General features: G+C 44.6%; 1 protein-coding gene across 2 annotated transcripts in view; it reads right to left on the bottom strand.

Moving 5' to 3' along the window:
• The window catches only part of LOC146075944 (uncharacterized), a 46971-nt gene extending 23963 nt beyond the window's left edge, over positions 1–23008 (bottom strand). Inside the window, exons 1-2 of one of the 2 annotated variants that reach the window (XM_083185650.1) lie at positions 22925–23008; positions 6398–6539 (exon numbers count right to left, since the gene is read on the bottom strand). The gene's annotated coding sequence lies outside the window, so the exon portion shown is untranslated. The remainder of the gene's footprint in view (positions 1–6397; positions 6540–22924) is intronic. The other variant, XM_083185649.1, reaches the window with a different exon arrangement.
• Positions 23009–27286: the final 4278 nt, after the last annotated feature.

Raw genomic sequence — 27286 nt, 5'->3', positions numbered from 1 at the left:
TTTAGCAGCGTATTTATTAGTAGACGGTTGCGTGTATTATTTTCCGCACACTGTATATACAGTACGTCTCTCTATACATTGAATGCATGCTGTTGGTTATGGTGCGTGTATATCGGAACGGTCCGCGTAAGTTTCTTTTCGCATCCAGTTTGTTAATGTAAGAAGGATTAATAAAGTTAATACTAAACAAACAATTTTTTACACCAATCAGCAAGCACCAAAAGTTATATATGTACCTGCAATTAATAACTGCGCCATTGCCACAATGACTTCAACCAGGGCTAGGGCGTTTTCTACCCAGGAGCTGGTGGCCTTGGTTGAGGTCATGGACCGGCGGCTGGGGCCCAGGGGCCCATATGTGTCCAACATGGACAAGCGGCGGGCGTATAATGCTGCCCGCCGCCTAATATACACCCGGACCGGCGTACAGAGAAGCCTGGCCCAAGTCGAGCGGCGCTGGTCTGACCTGCGCTGGCGCCAGCCAGTCATGCTGTGTTCCATTCGCCGCCATATTGCCCGATGTAAGTTTTTATTAACTAGTATGTGTGCGTTTTTTTGCAAATGATTTCTGTACTTTTTATAAATATGTTCCTGAGTATGTGGGTGTATATGGGTGTATATGGGTGTATAGGGGGTGTATATGGGGTGTATATGGGGTGTATATGGGGTGTATATGGGTGTATATGGGGTGTATAGGGGGTGTATATGGGTGTATAGGGGGTGTATAGGGGGTGTATATGGGTGTATAGGGGGTGTATATGGGTGTATAGGGGGTGTATATGGGGTGTATATGGGTGTATAGGGGGGTGTATAGGGGGTGTATAGGGGGGGTTTTAGTAGTTGCTCAGTTTTTGGGTGTAGCATATCAATTAGTTCGCATGATAAATGTCTGAAATATAACAGCAATGATAATTTGTAAGGTTATGAGCATGACTAATGTGAATTTTTCTTTCCCCCTTTTTTATGAAACCCAACCTTCGATTTCTATGCCATCAACATGAACATTTCAGCACGGGCAAGGGCACGCATAGAAGCCCGGGAGGAGGCAGCCCGGGAGGAGGCAGCCCGGGAGCAGGCAGCCCAGGAGGAGGAAGAGGAGGAGGAAGAGGAGGAGGAAGAGGAGGAGGAAGAGGAGGAGACAATGGGTCCAGCTGGGGACCACCAAATATCCACATCCCCTTCCACCAGCCACTCCCCAACCCCCACCCCCTCCCCAACCCCCACCCCCCTCCCCTACCCCCACCCCCTCCCCAACCCCCACCCCCTCCCCAACCCCCACCCCCTCCCCACCCCATTTCCAACCCCCCTACACCTCTCCACCACCCACCCCCAAACCTCTCCAATCCCCACTCCAACCCACTACCAGTATCCCAAGTCCTATCCCATCCCCCTTGCTCCTGACCCCCCCAACCACCGCACACCCAACCAGCGGCGAGCAGGATGGCTCAACTAGCCGTAAGTAAATAATGTGTCTAATGTTTACCTACACATTTCACATAAACAATCACAACAACCACATATGTGTATCCAACATCAACATTAGTTGCAACATATCACTGCAGGGCGACCATGAGGTGTGGCCTGTCCTTCTCCAGGAACAAGGGTCCCCTTGGTGGTTTTTTGGAGTGTGGGCATGGCTCACCCCTTGAATAATTGACGTAACAGTACATCCAATGAGATATCCGACATTAGTGGTGTTGTAGTTATGTGGGTCCAGGTGTTGGGTAACTCCACTTCCCAGCATGATGTGCAACATTAATTTATAGATTGTTTTGTTCATAGTGTGTGAGGCCATGCGGATGCATGCTTTACAAACATAGCTTTAGGCCTATAATTTGTACAGCAATGTCCTAAATTTAAAATATTAAGGAGTGCTTAAGCCGCAACAATGTCATAACCCTTAAATAGCACAGCCTAATTGTGAGGTTAGAGGTGAGTCCCCCAAAACAAAACTACCAATTGGGATACAGAAAACATTCATCCAAGAATGAGTAATTTAATTAATGTTATTTACTATGTACAGTATGTGTGTAGTTTTTAGTACTGTGTTTACATCAGACCCATCTTCAATGTAGTTAAAAAATGTATGTGGCCTTCACACATAACTCACAACTTCTTATTATGTACAAATACAACAAACATTTGTGTATATTATATATATATATTTTTTTATCCCTTCACTACAGACACTGAACAGCACCAGGAGGAGGTGGCAGCCATTATTCGGGAGATCTTCCTGACCCTCCTATATTTGCAGATACTTTTTGGCCTACTGGAGGCCCGCATTTAAGTTTGTTTATTTTTATTTATGTTTGTATTGTAAAATTAAAAATTTCTGTACAGAGAGAAGTTGCCGGTGTTGTTAATCAAAAATATGTTTGCAGGTTTGTAAGGGCAGGTACATACAGATGTGTAATGTAAGTTATATTTGTATTTTGATGTGAGGGGTAACGATTGCTGTGTGAATGTGTGTGTTTTTGAGTTAAATAACACAGTGAAAATGCATGAATGTTTAATGTTGTTAGATGAAAACATCACACATAACATCAGGGTAGGTATACATGTTACACATTTTGGACAAAATAATTATGGACATAATTTAGTACATATACAGAAACACCAACATAACTTGTTTTAAAAGTAACAGCAATGTGGGGACACATAGATAGTGATTAAAATGCCACATTAGAACATAACAAATATACATGTAATGAGGGTTAAAATGTTGTTTTATTAGGGTCTTTATTAAGGTAGACAATTGAGTTAATAGAAAACAATAATTGAATAACAATTAGAATAATTAATTAATTGTCAGAATTGTAGTTGAAAGGCAAGATTTGCAGGTCCATATATGTGAAGGGTATGCCAGCGTGCACGGACGTACGCTCACTCGCACGAGCGGTTAAAAAAAGCTGAGTTTTCTATTGAAAACAATAGGGACCCGTCCGTGCAAGCTGGCGTACGCTCAGATAGCCGCAAGAAGTCGGTGGGAAGACGGACGAGAGACGTCCGTAAACGGTGGCGTACGCTCTGTTGTACGCCAGTTGTCGGAGTGTAAGCTCAATTGTACGCCACTCCCCTTCGACGGTGTTTCTGGCCGTACGTATGCGGCTGATTTGTGGGTGGACTTAACCCCAACGGCCGCGTACGGAGAGCGTACGTTAATAGGGAAGGTACGCACGTTTGGCCGCTCCAATCAGAATAACCTCCTAACAGTGTGCAGCGCTGCTGGAACCGGAGATTGGTCACCACCATACTAACAGTGTGCAGCGCTGCCGGGACCAGAGATTGGTCGCCACCACACTAACAGTGTGCAGCGCAGCGAAGACCGGAGATTGGTCGCCACGACACTAACAGTGTGCAAGCTGCCAGGACTGGAGATTGGTCGCCACCACACTAACAGTGTGCAGTGCTGCCGGGACCGGAGATTGGTCGCCACCACTCTAACAGTGTGCAGTGCTACCGGGACTGGAGATTGGTCCCCACCACAGTAACAGTGTGCAGTGCTGCCGGGACCGCAGATTGGTCACCACCATACTAACAGTGTGCAGCACTGCCAGGACAGGAGAATGGTCCCCACCACACTAACAGTGTGCAGCGCTGCCAGGACCAGAGATTGGTCGCCACCACACTAACAGTGTACAGCACTGCCAGGACCAGACATTTGTCACCACCACACTAACAGTTTACAGTGCTGCCAGGACCGGAAATTGGTCGCCACCACACTAACAGTGTGCAGTGCTGCCTGGACCGCAGATTGGTCACCACCATACTAACAGTGTGCAGCGCTGCCGGGACCAGAGATTGGTCGCCACCACACTAACAGTGTGCAGTTGTGCCAGGACCGGAGATTGGTCCCCACCACACTAACAGTGTGCAGCGCTGCCAGGACCAGAGATTGGTCGCCACCACATTAAAAGTGTGCAGCACTGGCAGGACCGGACATTGGTCACCACCACACTAACAGTGTGCAGTGCTGCCTGGACCGTAGATTAGTCACCACCACACTAACAGTGTGCAGCGCTGCCGGGACCAGAGATTGGTCGCCACCATACTAACATTGTGCAGTGCTGCCAGGACCAGAGAATGGTCCCCATCACACTAACAGTGTGCAGTGCTGCCAGGATAAGAGATTGGTCGTACACCACACTAACAGTGTGCAGCGCTGAGAGGACCAGAGATTGGTCACCACCATAGTAACAGTGTGCAGTGCTGCCAGGACCGGAGACTGGTCCCCACCACACTAACAGTGTGCAGTGCTGCCAGGATAAGAGATTGGTTGTACACCACACTAACAGTGTGCAGCGCTGCCAGGACCAGAGATTGGTCACCACCATAGTAACAGTGTGCAGTGCTGCCGGGACCAGAGATTGGTCGCCACCACACTAACAGTGTGCAGTGCTGCCGGGACCGGAGATTGGTCGCCACCACACTAACAGTGTGCAGTGCTGCCAGGACCGGAGATTGGTCGCCACCACACTAACAGTGTGCAGTGCTGCCGGGACTGGAGATTGGTCCCCACCACAGTAACAGTGTGCAGTGCTGCCAGGACCTCAGATTGGTCAACACCATACTAACAGTGTGCAGCGCTGCCGGGACCAGAGATTGGTCGCCATCACACTAACAGTGTACAGCACTTCCAGGACCGGACATTTGTCACCACCACACTAACAGTGTGCAGTGCTGCCAGGACCGGAAATTGGTCGCCACCACACTAACAGTGTGCAGTGCTGCCAGGACCGCAGATTGGTCACCACCATACTAACAGTGTGCAGCGCTGCCGGGACCAGAGATTGGTCGCCACCACACTAACAGTGTGCAGCACTGCCAGGACCAGAGATTGGTCGCCACCACATTAAAAGTGTGCAGTGCTGCCAGGACTGGAGATTGGTAACCACCACACTAACAGTGTGCAGCGCTGCCAGGACCAGAGATTGGTCACCACCAAAGTAACAGTGTGCAGTGCTGCCGGGACCGGAGATTTGTCCCCACCACACTAACAGTGTGCAGCGCTGCCGGGACCGGAGATTGGATGATACCTATATTGCAGTGTAAAAATAAAGTATCCAGTATTTGCCCTGCATAGAAACAAAATAACTCACCCAAATCTAACACTCTCCGCACATGTTAAATCTGCCCCCCTGCAGTGCAGCATGGTTTTGTCCATTAGAGCAGGGGTTCCCAAAGTTTTTGAATCATGGCACCCCAAAGGATCAGAAACGTTGGTACTTGTGTATTTTGGCGGCGCCCCCGATGTGCATCGCACGATGAACGCATCGCATCGCATGCCATGTACCGGATGGCATGTGATGCGATTTTTACCCCCTATGCGATGAAAAATCGCATAAGCACCCTAAAGGGTGCTTTTGAGCACCCTAATGGGTGCTAACAATGTTAAATGCACCCCCATGCCACCCCCCACTATAAACGTGAACCCGAAGCGTGGCGAGCGCAGCGAGCCCGCGAGGGGCGGCGGTACGCGTCCTACGACCTTTTCATACCCCCACTATCCACGTCGGCGTGGAGTTGAGAATAGAATAGTGTGGCGAGCGCAGCGAGCCAAGCGCCCGAAGCGTGGCGACCGCAGCGTGCCCCGCGAGGGGACGCGGATACCTTCACAGGTAAACGCGTCCCTTCGCGGGCTTCACAGGTATCCGCGTGCGCTCGCCACGCTTCGGGCTCGGTGGCTCGCTGCGCTCGCCACACTATTCTATTCTCAACTCCACGTCGACGTGGATAGTGGGGGTATGAAAAGGTCGTAGGACGCGTACCGCCGCCCCTCGTGGGCTCGCTGCGCTCGCCACGCTTCGGGTTCTCGTTTATAGTGGGGGGTGGCGTGGGGGTGCATTTAACATTGTTAGCACCCATTAGGGTGCTTATACAATGTTTAATCGCATCGCATCGTATGGCATTGTATGCCATGTACAATGGCATACAATTTGAAAATTGTATGCCATCGCACAGTATCGCACGAAATCGCGTCGCATCGCATACCATCGCATGCGTTATGGTATGCGATGGGCGCCGCCAAAATACACAAGTACCGAAACGTTTTTGTGGCACCCTTAGGCTAAAGGTTTCTCATTGAGAAAGACAGAAACAAATATTAAGTTAAATGAATTGTGTTTATATCTCATCTTTAGGATCAGTTATGTGGTAATTGACAGGATTCACTGCTGTTTGTCCTAAATGTGACTATTATAATGGACATAAAAACTTGAATTAGTCCTGGACCACCAACACAGGGCACCCCTGCAAGTCCTTCAAGACACCCCAGGGTGCCACGGCACACAGTTTGGGAACCACTGCATTAGAGAGAGAATTTGCTTTTGCGATCGAACCAGAATCAGGCCCATAGTGTATAACTGTCAATCACTACCGTCCACATTATACATACATGTTATAGTCACCTTCTCCTCCTGTATCTCTGGCCGGCCGCAGTGTCCCACATACACCGGAGGGGAGAGGAGGATCCGGTTATATTTCTGCCTCCAGTTACAGGGATCATTCAGCAAGTCACGGCAATACGGATTCTGCACCTGAGTAACAGGAGAGAACGGTTATTCAGTACCACCATACACTATGTATAGAGAGAGACTGTGACAAGGCGGCACTCTAATGTGTATAGAGGTTACTGTGGTGCTGGACCCATAAACCAGCATAGAGTAACACTGACCCTCCTGTTGTTATACGCAGGACACCACCCGCTCTCAGCTTTAGTAACGCATAATACATATATGTAGTAGGTTACATGTGAGTGTCACAGCAGCAACAGACCCCACAGCTGAGGCCTCCTGCCGGCATTCATCAGGGGTAACGTAACACTGTCACAGTAACTCATTATACAGCCGATCCCACCCCCAGTGACCTGCGGCAGCTGGTGTGTGGGGATCACAGGCAGCTGTCAGCCCTGGAGAGCAGCATCTGCCTGGGTAACACCATGTACATGTGGCTGTGCTGGGTACAGAGCGTCAGTACAGAACATTACACACAGGATACCGTGTCCAGTAACTGTGTACAAGCACATATGTACTAACCAGTGTAATATAGTTACTGCTATCCACTAGTTCTGTGGGATCACAGCGTCAGTACAGAACATTACACACATCATACCGTGTCCAGTAACTGTGTACAAGCACATATGTACTAACCAGTGTAATATAGTTACTGCTATCCACTAGTTCTGTGGGATCACAGCGTCAGTACAGAACATTACACACAGGATACCGTGTCCAGTAACTGTGTACAGGCACATATGTACTAACCAGTGTAATATAGTTACTTCTATCCACTAGTTCTGTGGGATCACAGCGTCAGCACAGAACATTACACACAGGATACCGTGTCCAGTAACTGTGTACAAGCACATATGTACTAACCAGTGTAATATAGTTACTGCTATCCACTAGTTCTGTGGGATCACAGCGTCAGTACAGAACATTACACACAGGATACCGTGTCCAGTAACTGTGTACAGCACATATGTACTAACCAGTGTAATATAGTTACTGCTATCCACTAGTTCTGTGGGATCACAGCCTCAGTACAGAACATTACACACAGGATACCGTGTCCAGTAACTGTGTACAAGCACATATGTACTAACCAGTGTAATATAGTTACTTCTATCCACTAGTTCTGTGGGATCACAGCGTCAGTACAGAACATTACACACAGGATAACGTGTCCAGTAACTGTGTACAAGCACATATGTACTAACCAGTGTAATATAGTTACTTCTATCCACTAGTTCTGTGGGATCACAGCGTCAGTACAGAACATTACACACAGGATAACGTGTCCAGTAACTGTGTACAAGCACATATGTACTAACCAGTGTAATATAGTTACTGCTATCCACTAGTTCTGTGGGATCACAGCGTCAGTACAGAACATTACACACAGGATACCGTGTCCAGTAACTGTGTACAAGCACATATGTACTAACCAGTGTAATATAGTTACTTCTATCCACTAGTTCTGTGGGATCACAGCATCAGTACAGAACATTACACACAGGATACCGTGTCCAGTAACTGTGTACAAGCACATATGTACTAACCAGTGTAATATAGTTACTGCTATCCACTAGTTCTGTGGGATCACAGCGTCAGTACAGAACATTACACACAGGATACCGTGTCCAGTAACTGTGTACAAGCACATATGTACTAACCAGTGTAATATAGTTACTGCTATCCACTAGTTCTGTGGGATCACAGCGTCAGTACAGAACATTACACACAGGATAACGTGTCCAGTAACTGTGTACAAGCACATATGTACTAACCTGTGTAATATAGTTACTTCTATCCACTAGTTCTGTGGGATCACAGCGTCAGTACAGAACATTACACACAGGATAACGTGTCCAGTAACTGTGTACAGGCACATATGTACTAACCAGTGTAATATAGTTACTTCTATCCACTAGTTCTGTGGGATCACAGCGTCAGTACAGAACATTACACACAGGATACCGTGACCAGTAACTGTGTACAAGCACATATGTACTAACCAGTGTAATATAGTTACTGCTATCCACTAGTTCTGTGGGATCACAGCGTCAGTACAGAACATTACACACAGGATACCGTGTCCAGTAACTGTGTACAAGCACATATGTACTAACCAGTGTAATATAGTTACTTCTATCCACTAGTTCTGTGGGATCACAGCGTCAGTACAGAACATTACACACAGGATACTGTGTCCAGTAACTGTGTACATGCACATATGTACTAACCAGTGTAATATAGTTACTTCTATCCACTAGTTCTGTGGGATCACAGCGTCAGTACAGAACATTACACACAGGATACTGTGTCCAGTAACTGTGTACAAGCCCATATGTACTAACCAGTGTAATATAGTTACTGCTATCCACTAGTACTGTGGGATCAGAGCGTCAGTACAGAACATTACACACAGGATAACGTGTCCAGTAACTGTGTACAAGCACATATGTACTAACCAGTGTAATATAGTTACTGCTATCCACTAGTTCTGTGGGATCACAGCGTCAGTACAGAACATTACACACAGGATACCGTGTCCAGTAACTGTGTACAAGCACATATGTACTAACCAGTGTAATATAGTTACTGCTATCCACTAGTTCTGTGGGATCACAGCGTCAGTACAGAACATTACACACATCATACCGTGTCCAGTAACTGTGTACAGGCACATATGTACTAACCAGTGTAATATAGTTACTGCTATCCACTAGTTCTGTGGGATCACAGTATCAGTACAGAACATTACACACAGGATACCGTGTCCAGTAACTGTGTACAGGCACATATGTACTAACCAGTGTAATATAGTTACTTCTATCCACTAGTTCTGTGGGACCACAGCGTCAGTACAGAACATTACACACAGGATAACGTGTCCAGTAACTGTGTACAAGCACATATGTACTAACCAGTGTAATATAGTTACTGCTATCCACTAGTTCTGTGGGATCACAGCGTCAGTACAGAACATTACACACAGGATAACGTGTCCAGTAACTGTGTACAAGCACATATGTACTAACCAGTGTAATATAGTTACTGCTATCCACTAGTCCTGTGGTATCACAGCGTCAGTACAGAACATTACACACAGGACACCGTGTCCAGTAACTGTGTAAAAGCACATATGTACTAACCAGTGTAATATAGTTACTTCTATCCACTAGTTCTGTGGTATCACAGCGTCAGCACAGAACATTACACACAGGACACCGTGTCCAGTAACTGTGTACAAGCACATATGTACTAACCAGTGTAATATAGTTACTTCTATCCACTAGTTCTGTGGGATCACAGCGTCAGTACAGAACATTACACACAGGATACCGTGTCCAGTAACTGTGTACAAGCACATATGTACTAACCAGTGTAATATAGTTACTTCTATCCACTAGTTCTGTGGGATCACAGCGTCAGCACAGAACATTACACACAGGATACCGTGTCCAGTAACTGTGTACAAGCACATATGTACTAACCAGTGTAATATAGTTACTTCTATCCACTAGTTCTGTGGGTACAGAGCGTCAGTACAGAACATTACACACAGGATACTGTGTCCAGTAACTGTGTACAAGCACATATGTACTAACCAGTGTAATATAGTTACTGCTATCCACTAGTTCTGTGGGATCACAGCGTCAGTACAGAACATTACACACAGGATACCGTGTCCAGTAACTGTGTACAAGCACATATGTACTAACCAGTGTAATATAGTTACTGCTATCCACTAGTTCTGTGGTATCACAGCGTCAGTACAGAACATTACACACAGGATACCGTGTCCAGTAACTGTGTACAAGCACATATGTACTAACCAGTGTAATATAGTTACTTCTATCCACTAGTTCTGTGGGATCACAGCGTCAGTACAGAACATTACACACAGGATACCGTGTCCAGTAACTGTGTACAAGCACATATGTACTAACCAGTGTAATATAGTTACTTCTATCCACTAGTTCTGTGGGATCACAGCGTCAGTACAGAACATTACACACAGGATAACGTGTCCAGTAACTGTGTACAAGCACATATGTACTAACCAGTGTAATATAGTTACTGCTATCCACTAGTTCTGTGGGATCACAGTGTCAGTACAGAACATTACACACAGGATACCGTGTCCAGTAACTGTGTACAAGCACATATGTACTAACCAGTGTAATATAGTTACTGCTATCCACTAGTTCTGTGGGATCACAGCGTCAGTACAGAACATTACACACAGGATAACGTGTCCAGTAACTGTGTACAAGCACATATGTACTAACCTGTGTAATATAGTTACTTCTATCCACTAGTTCTGTGGTATCACAGCGTCAGTACAGAACATTACACACAGGATAACGTGTCCAGTAACTGTGTACAGGCACATATGTACTAACCAGTGTAATATAGTTACTTCTATCCACTAGTTCTGTGGGATCACAGCGTCAGTACAGAACATTACACACAGGATACCGTGACCAGTAACTGTGTACAAGCACATATGTACTAACCAGTGTAATATAGTTACTGCTATCCACTAGTTCTGTGGGATCACAGCGTCAGTACAGAACATTACACACAGGATACCGTGTCCAGTAACTGTGTACAAGCACATATGTACTAACCAGTGTAATATAGTTACTTCTATCCACTAGTTCTGTGGGATCACAGCGTCAGTACAGAACATTACACACAGGATACCGTGTCCAGTAACTGTGTACAAGCCCATATGTACTAACCAGTGTAATATAGTTACTGCTATCCACTAGTACTGTGGGATCAGAGCGTCAGTACAGAACATTACACACAGGATAACGTGTCCAGTAACTGTGTACAAGCACATATGTACTAACCAGTGTAATATAGTTACTGCTATCCACTAGTTCTGTGGGATCACAGCGTCAGTACAGAACATTACACACAGGATACCGTGTCCAGTAACTGTGTACAAGCACATATGTACTAACCAGTGTAATATAGTTACTGCTATCCACTAGTTCTGTGGGATCACAGCGTCAGTACAGAACATTACACACAGGATACCGTGTCCAGTAACTGTGTACAGGCACATATGTACTAACCAGTGTAATATAGTTACTGCTATCCACTAGTTCTGTGGGATCACAGTATCAGTACAGAACATTACACACAGGATACCGTGTCCAGTAACTGTGTACAGGCACATATGTACTAACCAGTGTAATATAGTTACTTCTATCCACTAGTTCTGTGGGATCACAGCGTCAGTACAGAACATTACACACAGGATACCGTGTCCAGTAACTGTGTACAGGCACATATGTACTACTAACCAGTGTAATATAGTTACTTCTATCCACTAGTTCTGTGGGATCACAGCGTCAGTACAGAACATTACACACAGGATACCGTGTCCAGTAACTGTGTACAGGCACATATGTACTACTAACCAGTGTAATATAGTTACTTCTATCCACTAGTTCTGTGGGATCACAGCATCAGTACAGAACATTACACACAGGATAACGTGTCCAGTAACTGTGTACAAGCACATATGTACTAACCAGTGTAATATAGTTACTTCTATCCACTAGTTCTGTGGGATCACAGCGTCAGTACAGAACATTACACACAGGATAACATGACCAGTAACTGTGTACAAGCACATATGTACTAACCAGTGTAATATAGTTACTTCTATCCACTAGTTCTGTGGGATCACAGCGTCAGTACAGAACATTACACACAGGATAACATGACCAGTAACTGTGTACAAGCACATATGTACTAACCAGTGTAATATAGTTACTTCTATCCACTAGTTCTGTGGGATCACAGCGTCAGTACAGAACATTACACACAGGATACCGTGTCCAGTAACTGTGTACAAGCACATATGTACTAACCAGTGTAATATAGTTACTGCTATCCACTAGTTCTGTGGGATCACAGCGTCAGTACAGAACATTACACACAGGATAACGTGTCCAGTAACTGTGTACAAGCACATATGTACTAACCAGTGTAATATAGTTACTGCTATCCACTAGTTCTGTGGTATCACAGCGTCAGTACAGAACATTACACACAGGATACCGTGTCCAGTAACTGTGTACAAGCACATATGTACTAACCAGTGTAATATAGTTACTGCTATCCACTAGTTCTGTGGGATCACAGCGTCAGCACAGAACATTACACACAGGATACCGTGTCCAGTAACTGTGTACAAGCACATATGTACTAACCAGTGTAATATAGTTACTGCTATCCACTAGTTCTGTGGGATCACAGCGTCAGTACAGAACATTACACACAGGATACCGTGTCCAGTAACTGTGTACAGGCACATATGTACTACTAACCAGTGTAATATAGTTACTTCTATCCACTAGTTCTGTGGGATCACAGCGTCAGTACAGAACATTATACACAGGATAACGTGTCCAGTAACTGTGTACAGGCACATATGTACTAACCAGTGTAATATAGTTACTTCTATCCACTAGTTCTGTGGGATCACAGCGTCAGTACAGAACATTACACACAGGATACCGTGACCAGTAACTATGTACAAGCACATATGTACTAACCAGTGTAATATAGTTACTTCTATCCACTAGTTCTGTGGGATCACAGCGTCAGTACAGAACATTACACACAGCATACCGTGTCCAGTAACTGTGTACAAGCACATATGTACTAACCAGTGTAATATAGTTACTGCTATCCACTAGTTCTGTGGGATCACAGCGTCAGTACAGAACATTACACACAGGATACCGTGTCCAGTAACTGTGTACAAGCACATATGTACTAACCAGTGTAATATAGTTACTTCTATCCACTAGTTCTGTGGGATCACAGCGTCAGTACAGAACATTACACACAGGATACCGTGTCCAGTAACTGTGTACAAGCCCATATGTACTAACCAGTGTAATATAGTTACTGCTATCCACTAGTACTGTGGGATCAGAGCGTCAGTACAGAACATTACACACAGGATAACGTGTCCAGTAACTGTGTACAAGCACATATGTACTAACCAGTGTAATATAGTTACTGCTATCCACTAGTTCTGTGGGATCACAGCGTCAGTACAGAACATTACACACAGGATACCGTGTCCAGTAACTGTGTACAAGCACATATGTACTAACCAGTGTAATATAGTTACTGCTATCCACTAGTTCTGTGGGATCACAGCGTCAGTACAGAACATTACACACAGGATACCGTGTCCAGTAACTGTGTACAGGCACATATGTACTAACCAGTGTAATATAGTTACTGCTATCCACTAGTTCTGTGGGATCACAGTATCAGTACAGAACATTACACACAGGATACCGTGTCCAGTAACTGTGTACAGGCACATATGTACTAACCAGTGTAATATAGTTACTTCTATCCACTAGTTCTGTGGGATCACAGCGTCAGTACAGAACATTACACACAGGATACCGTGTCCAGTAACTGTGTACAGGCACATATGTACTACTAACCAGTGTAATATAGTTACTTCTATCCACTAGTTCTGTGGGATCACAGCGTCAGTACAGAACATTACACACAGGATACCGTGTCCAGTAACTGTGTACAGGCACATATGTACTACTAACCAGTGTAATATAGTTACTTCTATCCACTAGTTCTGTGGGATCACAGCATCAGTACAGAACATTACACACAGGATAACGTGTCCAGTAACTGTGTACAAGCACATATGTACTAACCAGTGTAATATAGTTACTTCTATCCACTAGTTCTGTGGGATCACAGCGTCAGTACAGAACATTACACACAGGATAACATGACCAGTAACTGTGTACAAGCACATATGTACTAACCAGTGTAATATAGTTACTTCTATCCACTAGTTCTGTGGGATCACAGCGTCAGTACAGAACATTACACACAGGATAACATGACCAGTAACTGTGTACAAGCACATATGTACTAACCAGTGTAATATAGTTACTTCTATCCACTAGTTCTGTGGGATCACAGCGTCAGTACAGAACATTACACACAGGATACCGTGTCCAGTAACTGTGTACAAGCACATATGTACTAACCAGTGTAATATAGTTACTGCTATCCACTAGTTCTGTGGGATCACAGCGTCAGTACAGAACATTACACACAGGATAACGTGTCCAGTAACTGTGTACAAGCACATATGTACTAACCAGTGTAATATAGTTACTGCTATCCACTAGTTCTGTGGTATCACAGCGTCAGTACAGAACATTACACACAGGATACCGTGTCCAGTAACTGTGTACAAGCACATATGTACTAACCAGTGTAATATAGTTACTGCTATCCACTAGTTCTGTGGGATCACAGCGTCAGCACAGAACATTACACACAGGATACCGTGTCCAGTAACTGTGTACAAGCACATATGTACTAACCAGTGTAATATAGTTACTGCTATCCACTAGTTCTGTGGGATCACAGCGTCAGTACAGAACATTACACACAGGATACCGTGACCAGTAACTATGTACAAGCACATATGTACTAACCAGTGTAATATAGTTACTTCTATCCACTAGTTCTGTGGGATCACAGCGTCAGTACAGAACATTACACACAGCATACCGTGTCCAGTAACTGTGTACAAGCACATATGTACTAACCAGTGTAATATAGTTACTGCTATCCACTAGTTCTGTGGGATCACAGCGTCAGTACAGAACATTACACACAGGATACCGTGTCCAGTAACTGTGTACAAGCACATATGTACTAACCAGTGTAATATAGTTACTTCTATCCACTAGTTCTGTGGGATCACAGCGTCAGTACAGAACATTACACACAGGATACCGTGTCCAGTAACTGTGTACAGGCACATATGTACTACTAACCAGTGTAATATAGTTACTTCTATCCACTAGTTCTGTGGGATCACAGCATCAGTACAGAACATTACACACAGGATAACGTGTCCAGTAACTGTGTACAAGCACATATGTACTAACCAGTGTAATATAGTTACTTCTATCCACTAGTTCTGTGGGATCACAGCGTCAGTACAGAACATTACACACAGGATACCGTGTCCAGTAACTGTGTACAAGCACATATGTACTAACCAGTGTAATATAGTTACTGCTATCCACTAGTTCTGTGGGATCACAGCGTCAGTACAGAACATTACACACAGGATAACGTGTCCAGTAACTGTGTACAAGCACATATGTACTAACCAGTGTAATATAGTTACTGCTATCCACTAGTTCTGTGGTATCACAGCGTCAGTACAGAACATTACACACAGGATACCGTGTCCAGTAACTGTGTACAAGCACATATGTACTAACCAGTGTAATATAGTTACTGCTATCCACTAGTTCTGTGGGATCACAGCGTCAGCACAGAACATTACACACAGGATACCGTGTCCAGTAACTGTGTACAAGCACATATGTACTAACCAGTGTAATATAGTTACTGCTATCCACTAGTTCTGTGGGATCACAGCGTCAGTACAGAACATTACACACAGGATACCGTGTCCAGTAACTGTGTACAGGCACATATGTACTACTAACCAGTGTAATATAGTTACTTCTATCCACTAGTTCTGTGGGATCACAGCGTCAGTACAGAACATTATACACAGGATAACGTGTCCAGTAACTGTGTACAGGCACATATGTACTAACCAGTGTAATATAGTTACTTCTATCCACTAGTTCTGTGGGATCACAGCGTCAGTACAGAACATTACACACAGGATACCGTGACCAGTAACTATGTACAAGCACATATGTACTAACCAGTGTAATATAGTTACTTCTATCCACTAGTTCTGTGGGATCACAGCGTCAGTACAGAACATTACACACAGCATACCGTGTCCAGTAACTGTGTACAAGCACATATGTACTAACCAGTGTAATATAGTTACTGCTATCCACTAGTTCTGTGGGATCACAGCGTCAGTACAGAACATTACACACAGGATACCGTGTCCAGTAACTGTGTACAAGCACATATGTACTAACCAGTGTAATATAGTTACTTCTATCCACTAGTTCTGTGGGATCACAGCGTCAGTACAGAACATTACACACAGGATACCGTGTCCAGTAACTGTGTACAAGCACATATGTACTAACCAGTGTAATATAGTTACTGCTAACCACTAGTTCTGTGGGATCACAGCGTCAGTACAGAACATTACACACAGGATACCGTGTCCAGTAACTGTGTACAGGCACATATGTACTAACCAGTGTAATATAGTTACTTCTATCCACTAGTTCTGTGGGATCACAGCGTCAGTACAGAACATTACACACAGGATAACGTGTCCAGTAACTGTGTACAAGCACATATGTACTAACCAGTGTAATATAGTTACTGCTATCCACTAGTTCTGTGGTATCACAGCGTCAGTACAGAACATTACACACAGGATACCGTGTCCAGTAACTGTGTACAAGCACATATGTACTAACCAGTGTAATATAGTTACTGCTATCCACTAGTTCTGTGGGATCACAGCGTCAGTACAGAACATTACACACAGGATAACGTGTCCAGTAACTGTGTACAAGCACATATGTACTAACCAGTGTAATATAGTTACTGCTATCCACTAGTTCTGTGGGATCACAGCGTCAGTACAGAACATTACACACAGGATACCGTGTCCAGTAACTGTGTACAGGCACATATGTACTAACCAGTGTAATATAGTTACTGCTATCCACTAGTTCTGTGGGATCACAGCGTCAGTACAGAACATTATACACAGGATAACGTGTCCAGTAACTGTGTACAGGCACATATGTACTAACCAGTGTAATATAGTTACTTCTATCCACTAGTTCTGTGGGATCACAGCGTCAGTACAGAACATTACACACAGGATACCGTGACCAGTAACTATGTACAAGCACATATGTACTAACCAGTGTAATATAGTTACTTCTATCCACTAGTTCTGTGGGATCACCGCGTCAGTACAGAACATTACACACAGCATACCGTGTCCAGTAACTGTGTACAAGCACATATGTACTAACCAGTGTAATATAGTTACTTCTATCCACTAGTTCTGTGGGATCACAGCGTCAGTACAGAACATTACACACAGGATAACGTGTCCAGTAACTGTGTACAAGCACATATGTACTAACCAGTGTAATATAGTAACTTCTATCCACTAGTTCTGTGGGATCACAGCGTCAGTACAGAACATTACACACAGGATACCGTGTCCAGTAACTGTGTACAAGCACATATGTACTAACCAGTGTAATATAGTTACTGCTAACCACTAGTTCTGTGGGATCACAGCGTCAGTACAGAACATTACACACAGGATACCGTGTCCAGTAACTGTGTACAGGCACATATGTACTAACCAGTGTAATATAGTTACTGCTATCCACTAGTTCTGTGGGATCACAGCGTCAGCACAGAACATTACACACAGGATACCGTGTCCAGTAACTGTGTACAAGCACATATGTACTAACCAGTGTAATATAGTTACTGCTATCCACTAGTTCTGTGGGATCACAGCGTCAGTACAGAACATTACACACAGGATACCGTGTCCAGTAACTGTGTACAAGCACATATGTACTAACCAGTGTAATATAGTTACTTCTATCCACTAGTTCTGTGGGATCACAGCGTCAGTACAGAACATTACACACAGGATACCGTGTCCAGTAACTGTGTACAAGCACATATGTACTAACCAGTGTAATATAGTTACTTCTATCCACTAGTTCTGTGGGATCACAGCGTCAGTACAGAACATTACACACAGGATACCGTGTCCAGTAACTGTGTACAAGCACATATGTACTAACCTGTGTAATATAGTTACTTCTATCCACTAGTTCTGTGGGATCAGAGCGTCAGTACAGAACATTACACACAGGATACCGTGTCCAGTAACTGTGTACAAGCACATATGTACTAACCAGTGTAATATAGTTACTCCTATCCACTAGTTCTGTGGTATCACAGCGTCAGTACAGAGCATTACACACAGGATACCGTGTCCAGTAACTGTGTACAAGCACATATGTACTAACCAGTGTAATATAGTTACTTCTATCCACTAGTTCTGTGGTATCACAGCGTCAGTACAGAACATTACACACAGGATACCGTGTGCAGTAACTGTGTACAAGCACATATGTACTAACCAGTGTAATATAGTTACTGCTATCCACTAGTTCTGTGGGATCACAGCGTCAGTACAGAACATTACACACAGGATACCGTGTCCAGTACCTGTGTACAAGCACATATGTACTAACCAGTGTAATATAGTTACTGCTATCCACTAGTTCTGTGGTATCACAGCGTCAGTACAGAACATTACACACAGGATACCGTGTCCAGTAACTGTGTACAAGCACATATGTACTAACCAGTGTAATATAGTTACTTCTATCCACTAGTTCTGTGGGATCACAGCGTCAGTACAGAACATTACACACAGGATACCGTGTCCAGTAACTGTGTACAAGCACATATGTACTAACCAGTGTAATATAGTTACTGCTATCCACTAGTTCTGTGGAATCACAGCGTCAGTACAGAACATTACACACAGGATACCGTGTCCAGTAACTGTGTACAAGCACATATGTACTAACCAGTGTAATATAGTTACTTCTATCCACTAGTACTGTGGGATCACAGCGTCAGTACAGAACATTACACACAGGATAACGTGTCCAGTAACTGTGTACAAGCACATATGTACTAACCAGTGTAATATAGTTACTGCTATCCACTAGTTCTGTGGGATCACAGCGTCAGTACAGAACATTACACACAGGATACCGTGACTAGTAACTGTGTACAGGCACATATGTACTAACCAGTGTAATATAGTTACTCCTATCCACTAGTTCTGTGGGATCACAGCGTCAGTACAGAACATTACACACAGGATAACGTGTCCAGTAACTGTGTACAAGCACATATGTACTAACCAGTGTAATATAGTTACTGCTATCCACTAGTTCTGTGGGATCACAGCGTCAGTACAGAACATTACACACAGGATACCGTGTCCAGTAACTGTGTACAAGCACATATGTACTAACCAGTGTAATATAGTTACTGCTATCCACTAGTTCTGTGGGATCACAGCGTCAGTACAGAACATTACACACAGGATACCGTGTCCAGTAACTGTGTACAAGCACATATGTACTAACCAGTGTAATATAGTTACTGCTATCCACTAGTTCTGTGGGATCACAGCGTCAGTACAGAACATTACACACAGGATACCGTGTCCAGTAACTGTGTACAAGCACATATGTACTAACCAGTGTAATATAGTTACTTCTATCCACTAGTTCTGTGGGATCACAGCGTCAGTACAGAACATTACACACAGGATACCGTGTCCAGTAACTGTGTACAAGCACATATGTACTAACCAGTGTAATATAGTTACTGCTATCCACTAGTTCTGTGGGATCACAGCGTCAGTACAGAACATTACACACAGGATACCGTGTCCAGTAACTGTGTACAAGCACATATGTACTAACCAGTGTAATATAGTTACTGCTATCCACTAGTTCTGTGGTATCACAGCGTCAGTACAGAACATTACACACAGGATACCGTGTCCAGTAACTGTGTACAGGCACATATGTACTAACCAGTGTAATATAGTTACTGCTATCCACTAGTTCTGTGGGATCAGAGCGTCAGTACAGAACATTACACACAGGATACCGTGTCCAGTAACTGTGTACAGGCACATATGTACTAACCAGTGTAATATAGTTACTTCTATCCACTAGTTCTGTGGGATCACAGCGTCAGTACAGAACATTACACACAGGATACCGTGTCCAGTACCTGTGTACAAGCACATATGTACTAACCAGTGTAATATAGTTACTGCTATCCACTAGTTCTGTGGTATCACAGCGTCAGTACAGAACATTACACACAGGATACCGTGTCCAGTAACTGTGTACAAGCACATATGTACTAACCAGTGTAATATAGTTACTTCTATCCACTAGTTCTGTGGGATCACAGCGTCAGTACAGAACATTACACACAGGATACCGTGTCCAGTAACTGTGTACAAGCACATATGTACTAACCAGTGTAATATAGTTACTGCTATCCACTAGTTCTGTGGAATCACAGCGTCAGTACAGAACATTACACACAGGATACCGTGTCCAGTAACTGTGTACAAGCACATATGTACTAACCAGTGTAATATAGTTACTTCTATCCACTAGTACTGTGGGATCACAGCGTCAGTACAGAACATTACACACAGGATAACGTGTCCAGTAACTGTGTACAAGCACATATGTACTAACCAGTGTAATATAGTTACTGCTATCCACTAGTTCTGTGGGATCACAGCGTCAGTACAGAACATTACACACAGGATACCGTGACTAGTAACTGTGTACAGGCACATATGTACTAACCAGTGTAATATAGTTACTCCTATCCACTAGTTCTGTGGGATCACAGCGTCAGTACAGAACATTACACACAGGATAACGTGTCCAGTAACTGTGTACAAGCACATATGTACTAACCAGTGTAATATAGTTACTGCTATCCACTAGTTCTGTGGGATCACAGCGTCAGTACAGAACATTACACACAGGATACCGTGTCCAGTAACTGTGTACAAGCACATATGTACTAACCAGTGTAATATAGTTACTGCTATCCACTAGTTCTGTGGGATCACAGCGTCAGTACAGAACATTACACACAGGATACCGTGTCCAGTAACTGTGTACAAGCACATATGTACTAACCAGTGTAATATAGTTACTTCTATCCACTAGTTCTGTGGGATCACAGCGTCAGTACAGAACATTACACACAGGATACCGTGTCCAGTAACTGTGTACAAGCACATATGTACTAACCAGTGTAATATAGTTACTGCTATCCACTAGTTCTGTGGGATCACAGCGTCAGTACAGAACATTACACACAGGATACCGTGTCCAGTAACTGTGTACAAGCACATATGTACTAACCAGTGTAATATAGTTACTGCTATCCACTAGTTCTGTGGTATCACAGCGTCAGTACAGAACATTACACACAGGATACCGTGTCCAGTAACTGTGTACAAGCACATATGTACTAACCAGTGTAATATAGTTACTGCTATCCACTAGTTCTGTGGGATCAGAGCGTCAGTACAGAACATTACACACAGGATACCGTGTCCAGTAACTGTGTACAGGCACATATGTACTAACCAGTGTAATATAGTTACTTCTATCCACTAGTTCTGTGGGATCACAGCGTCAGTACAGAACATTACACACAGGATACCGTGTCCAGTAACTGTGTACAAGCACATATGTACTAACCAGTGTAATATAGTTACATCTATCCACTAGTTCTGTGGGATCACAGCGTCAGTACAGAACATTACACACAGGATAACGTGTCCAGTAACTGTGTACAGGCACATATGTACTAAACAGTGTAATATAGTTACTTCTATCCACTAGTTCTGTGGGATCACAGCGTCAGCACAGAACATTACACACAGGATACCGTGTCCAGTAACTGTGTACAAGCACATATGTACTAACCAGTGTAATATAGTTACTGCTATCCACTAGTTCTGTGGGATCACAGCGTCAGTACAGAACATTACATACAGGATACCGTGTCCAGTAACTGTGTACAAGCACATATGTACTAACCAGTGTAATATAGTTACTTCTATCCACTAGTTCTGTGGGATCACAGCGTCAGTACAGAACATTACACACAGGATACCGTGTCCAGTAACTGTGTACAAGCACATATGTACTAACCAGTGTAATATAGTTACTGCAATCCACTAGTTCTGTGGGATCACAGCGTCAGTACAGAACATTACACACAGGATACCGTGTCCAGTAACTGTGTACAAGCACATATGTACTAACCAGTGTAATATAGTTACTTCTATCCACTAGTTCTGTGGGATCACAGCGTCAGTACAGAATAGTACACACAGGATACCGTGTCCAGTAACTGTGTACAAGCACATATGTACTAACCAGTGTAATATAGTTACTTCTATCCACTAGTTCTGTGGTATCACAGCGTCAGTACAGAACATTACACACAGGATAACGTGTCCAGTAACTGTGTACAGGCACATATGTACTAACCAGTGTAATATAGTTACTGCTATCCACTAGTCCTGTGGGATCACAGCGTCAGTACAGAACATTACACACAGGATACCGTGTCCTGTACCTGTGTACAGGCACATATGTACTAACCAGTGTAATATAGTTACTTCTATCCACTAGTGCCCCCTACACATAATGCCCACACTAGTAGTGCCCCCTACACACAATGCCCACACTAGTAGTACCCTTACACATATGTGCACAGGAGGGGAGAGGGCAGTGTACCTTACACAGGAGATCAGCGAGAGACTGCAGAGCCGTGACCACCACTTCCAGTTGTAGATGCAACTGCCAAAAGGTTCATTGTGGGGGAGGGAGCGGTGAGAGAGCGGACATCTGTGCTGCACATAACACTAACGTGTCACTGTCTGTCACATAGAGTGACAGGTGCAGCAGCTGACATCAACAGCGAAGTAGCAGAGGGACTGCCCAGCGCTGCTCTGTATTGCAGGATCTACTGAGCATATTACACCAGCTCTGGGCCTGAGCATCAGTGGGGGGATTCTATGGTGATTCTCCTGTCTGCAGGGTACAATCCAATACACACCAATATGTATTCCAGGCAGCGTGCAGTCCTGTACACACCAATATGTATACCAGGCAGCGTGCAGTCCAGTACACACCAATATGTATACCAGGCAGCATGCAGTCCAGTACACACCAATATGTATTCCAGACAGCGTGCAGTAAAGTACACACTAATATGTATTCCAGACAGCGTGCAGTCCAGTACACACCAATATGCATACCAGGCAGCGTGCAGTCCAGTACACACCAATATGTATTCCAGGCAGCGTGCAGTCCAGTACACACCAATATGTATTCCAGGCAGCATGCAGTCCTGTACACACCAATATGTATTCCAGGCAGCATGCAGTCCAGTACACACCAATATGTATACCAGGCAGCGTGCAGTCCAGTACACACCAATATGTATTCCATGCAGCGTGCAGTCCAGTACACACCTTTATGTATACCAGGTAGCGTGCAGTCCAGTACACACCAATATGTATTCCAGGCAGCGTACAGTCCAGTACGTACCAATATGTATTCCAGTCAGCGTGCATTCCAGTACACCCCAATATGTATTACAGTCAGCATTCAGTCTAGTACACACCAATATGTATGCCAGGCAGTGTGCAGTCCAGTACACACAAATATGTATTATAGGCAGCGTGCAGTCCAGTACACACCAATATGTATTCCAGGCAGCGTGCAGTCCACTACACACCAATATGTATTCTAGGCAGCGTGCAGTCCAGTACACACCAATATGTATACCAGGCAGTGTACAGTCCAGTACACACCAATTTGTATACCAGGCAGCGTGCAGTCCTGTACACACCAATATATATTAAAGGCAGTGTACAGTCCAGTACACACTAATATGTATTCCAGGTAGCATGCAGTCCAGTACACACCAATATGTATTCCATGCAGCATGCAGTCCAGTACACACCAATATGTATTCTAGGCAGCGTGCAGTCCAGAACACACCAATATGTATACCAGGCAGTGTGCAGTCCAGTACACACCAATATGAATACCAGGCAGCGTGCAGTCCAGTACACACCAATATGTATACCAGGCAGTGTGCAGTCCAGTACACACCAATATGTATTCCATGCAGTGTGCAGTCCAGGACACACCAATATGTATACCAGGCAGCGTGCAGTCCAGTACACACCAATATGTATACCAGACAGCGTGCAGTCCAGTACACACCTTTATGTATTCCAGGCAGCGTGCAGTCCAGTACACACCAATATGTATTCCAGGCAGCGTACAGTCCAGTACGTACCAATATGTATACCAGGCAGCATGCAGTCCAGTACACACCAATATGTATTCTAGGCAGCGTGCAGTCCAGTACACACCAATATGTATACCAGGCAGCGTGCAGTCCAGTACACACCAATATGTATACCAGGCAGCGAGCAGTCCAGTACACACCAATATGTATTCCAGGCAGCGTGCATTCCAGTACACACCAATATGTATTCCAGGCAGTGTGCAGTCCTGTACACCCCAATATGTATTCCAGGCAGCCCACCTCACTGTCTGAGCTCCGTGAGGCCTGCTCTCCCTGCTCTTCACGGCTGCTGCTGAGTGAGCCTGCTGTGAGCTGCCTCCCCCACCACACTGCTGGGTCCCTGCACCTTCCAGACTGGAGCAACACAGCCACGTGAGTGCTGTGTATACTGGGGGAGTGGGGTGTGTACATAATATGGGGTGTGTATATAATGTGGGGGAGTGGGTGGTTTATAGAATGTGGGGCGAGTATATAATGTGCAGGAGTGTATATAATGAGGAGTGTGTATATAATGTGGGGTGTGTTTATAATGTGGGAGGTGTATATCATTTGGGTGAGTGGGGTGTGTATATAATGTGGGGGGTGTATATAATGTGGGGGAGTGGGGTGTGTATATAATGTGGTGGGTGTATATAATGTGGGAGTGGGGTGTGTATATAATGTGGGTGAGTGGGGGGGTGTATATAATGTGGGGTGTGTATATAAAGTGGGGGAGTGGGTGTGTATATAATGTGGGGGGTGTATATAATGTGGGGGCGTGGGGGGTGTATATAATGTGGCGGAGTGGGGGGGTGTATATAATGTGGCGGAGTGGGGTGTGAATATAATGTGGGAGGTGTATATAATGTGGCGGAGTGGGGTGTGTATATAATGTGGGAGGTGTATATAATGTGGCGGAGTTGGGTGTGTATATAATGTGGGGGGTGTATATAATGTGGGGGAGTGGGGTGTGTATATAATGTGGGAGGTGTATATAGTGTGTGGGAGTGGGTGTGTATATAATGTGGGGTGTGTATATAGGGGGAAATTTACTAATATGGATTCGTAGAAAAAAGGTGTATTCGTAGGGAGAAATACACCTTTTTTTTACGAATTTGTATTTTCGGGACTTTCTATCCCCAAAATACAACAATTCGTATTCCTAGGGATGGAACATTCGTATATGTATTTACAAATACGAATGTCTACACCATCGTTAGGATACGACAGAAATCACCATTCAAAAGAATGGTGGTTTCTGATTTACTAAGCAGCCGTATAGAATATACGGCTGCTTTTGTCCACGAAAATACGGCAGAAAAATAGAACACCATTTTCCTGTCGTATTCTTGTTTTAGCCTGCACGGATCAGTCAGATCCGTGCAGGCTGCGGTGTAAAAATAAATTAAATAAATAAATAAAAAAACGGCGAAACCAGCACCAGGCTGACAGAGCCTGGAGCCGGTAATTAAAAATCAGGGAACCCGACAAATAGGGGTTCCCCGATTTTTAACAACCAGCCCCAGGCTCCTGCTCTGGGGCTGGTTCCCAAAATACGGGGGACAAAATGAGTAGGGGTCCACCGTATTTTAAGAACCAGCCCCAGGCAAAACCAGCCAGCAGGGTAATGCCACAGCCGGGGGGAGACTTTTTTATGCAAGTCCCCCCGGCCAAAGCATTCATCCCTACCGACCAGTCAGCCTGGCCAGGGGCCCTGGGGGAGTGGGGACCCCCCCAATGAAGGGGTACCCCCCTCCAGGACTTACCTGACCAGGCTGAAGCCTGGTACTGTCCCCGATGCCCCTGGGCGGTGGGCATCGGGTTGATTCAAGTGTAAAAAAAAGATTAAACTATTGTTTTTTACTGTGGCACTACAAGTGCCAGCAAGCTGGGACTTGGAGAACCACAAGTCCCAGCCTGCTGGGCATTAAAGGGCCCGCTGGCACTTGTAGTTCCACAGTTAAAAAAATAGTACACAAAACACACTGACACAAATTTTAAATAAAAGTTTAATACACACATCACACACACACTGGTACTTACCTATCTTGATCCCGTCGGTAGGTCGCTGGCTCCGGTGTCGGTGGCTCCGGTGTCGGCGTCCTGTCTGAAGAAAATCCATGGTGGACCTGTGGAAGGAAATCCTACTCACCAGGTCCTCCATGGATGGTCTTGTGTCTTCTTTTCCAGGGCTTATTTCTTTATCTTCTTTCTTCTTTCTTCTTCTTTATGCTGCCGGGATCCCGGGACTTTCAGAGCTTCAGAGATGTTTCCTCCTCGACGTCTGGACTGAGAATGAATTCTAGCCAATCAGGAGCCGCCTAGCGGCCAATCAGGAGCCAGTAAAGTCGGCTCCTGATTGGCTAGAATTCATTCTTAGTCCAGACGTCGAGGAGGAAACATCTCTGAAGCTCTGAAAGTCCCGGAGTCCCGGCAGCGTAAAGAAGAAGAAAGAAGAAAGAAGATAAAGAAATAAGCCCTGGAAAAGAAGACAGAAGACACAAGACCATCCATGGAGGACCTGGTGAGTAGGATTTCCTTCCACAGGTCCACCATGGATTTTCTTCAGACAGGACGCCAACCCCTGAGCCACCGACACCGGAGCCGCCGACACCGGAGCCAGCGACCTACCGACGGGATCAAGATAGGTAAGTATCAGTGTGTGTGTGATGTGTGTATTAAACTTTTATTTAAAATTTGTGTCAGTGTGTTTTGTGTACTATTTTTTTAACTGTTGAACTACAAGTGCCAGCGGGCCCTTTAATGCCCAGCAGGCTGGGACTTGTGGTTCTCCA

The sequence above is a fragment of the Crinia signifera genome, chromosome 4 (genome assembly GCF_055691185.1).
Source record: "Crinia signifera chromosome 4, ASM5569118v1, whole genome shotgun sequence".
Lineage (NCBI taxonomy): Eukaryota > Metazoa > Chordata > Amphibia > Anura > Myobatrachidae > Crinia > Crinia signifera.
The sequence above is the reverse complement of the archived record's forward strand: the minus strand, read 5'-3'. Positions and strand labels throughout refer to the sequence as shown.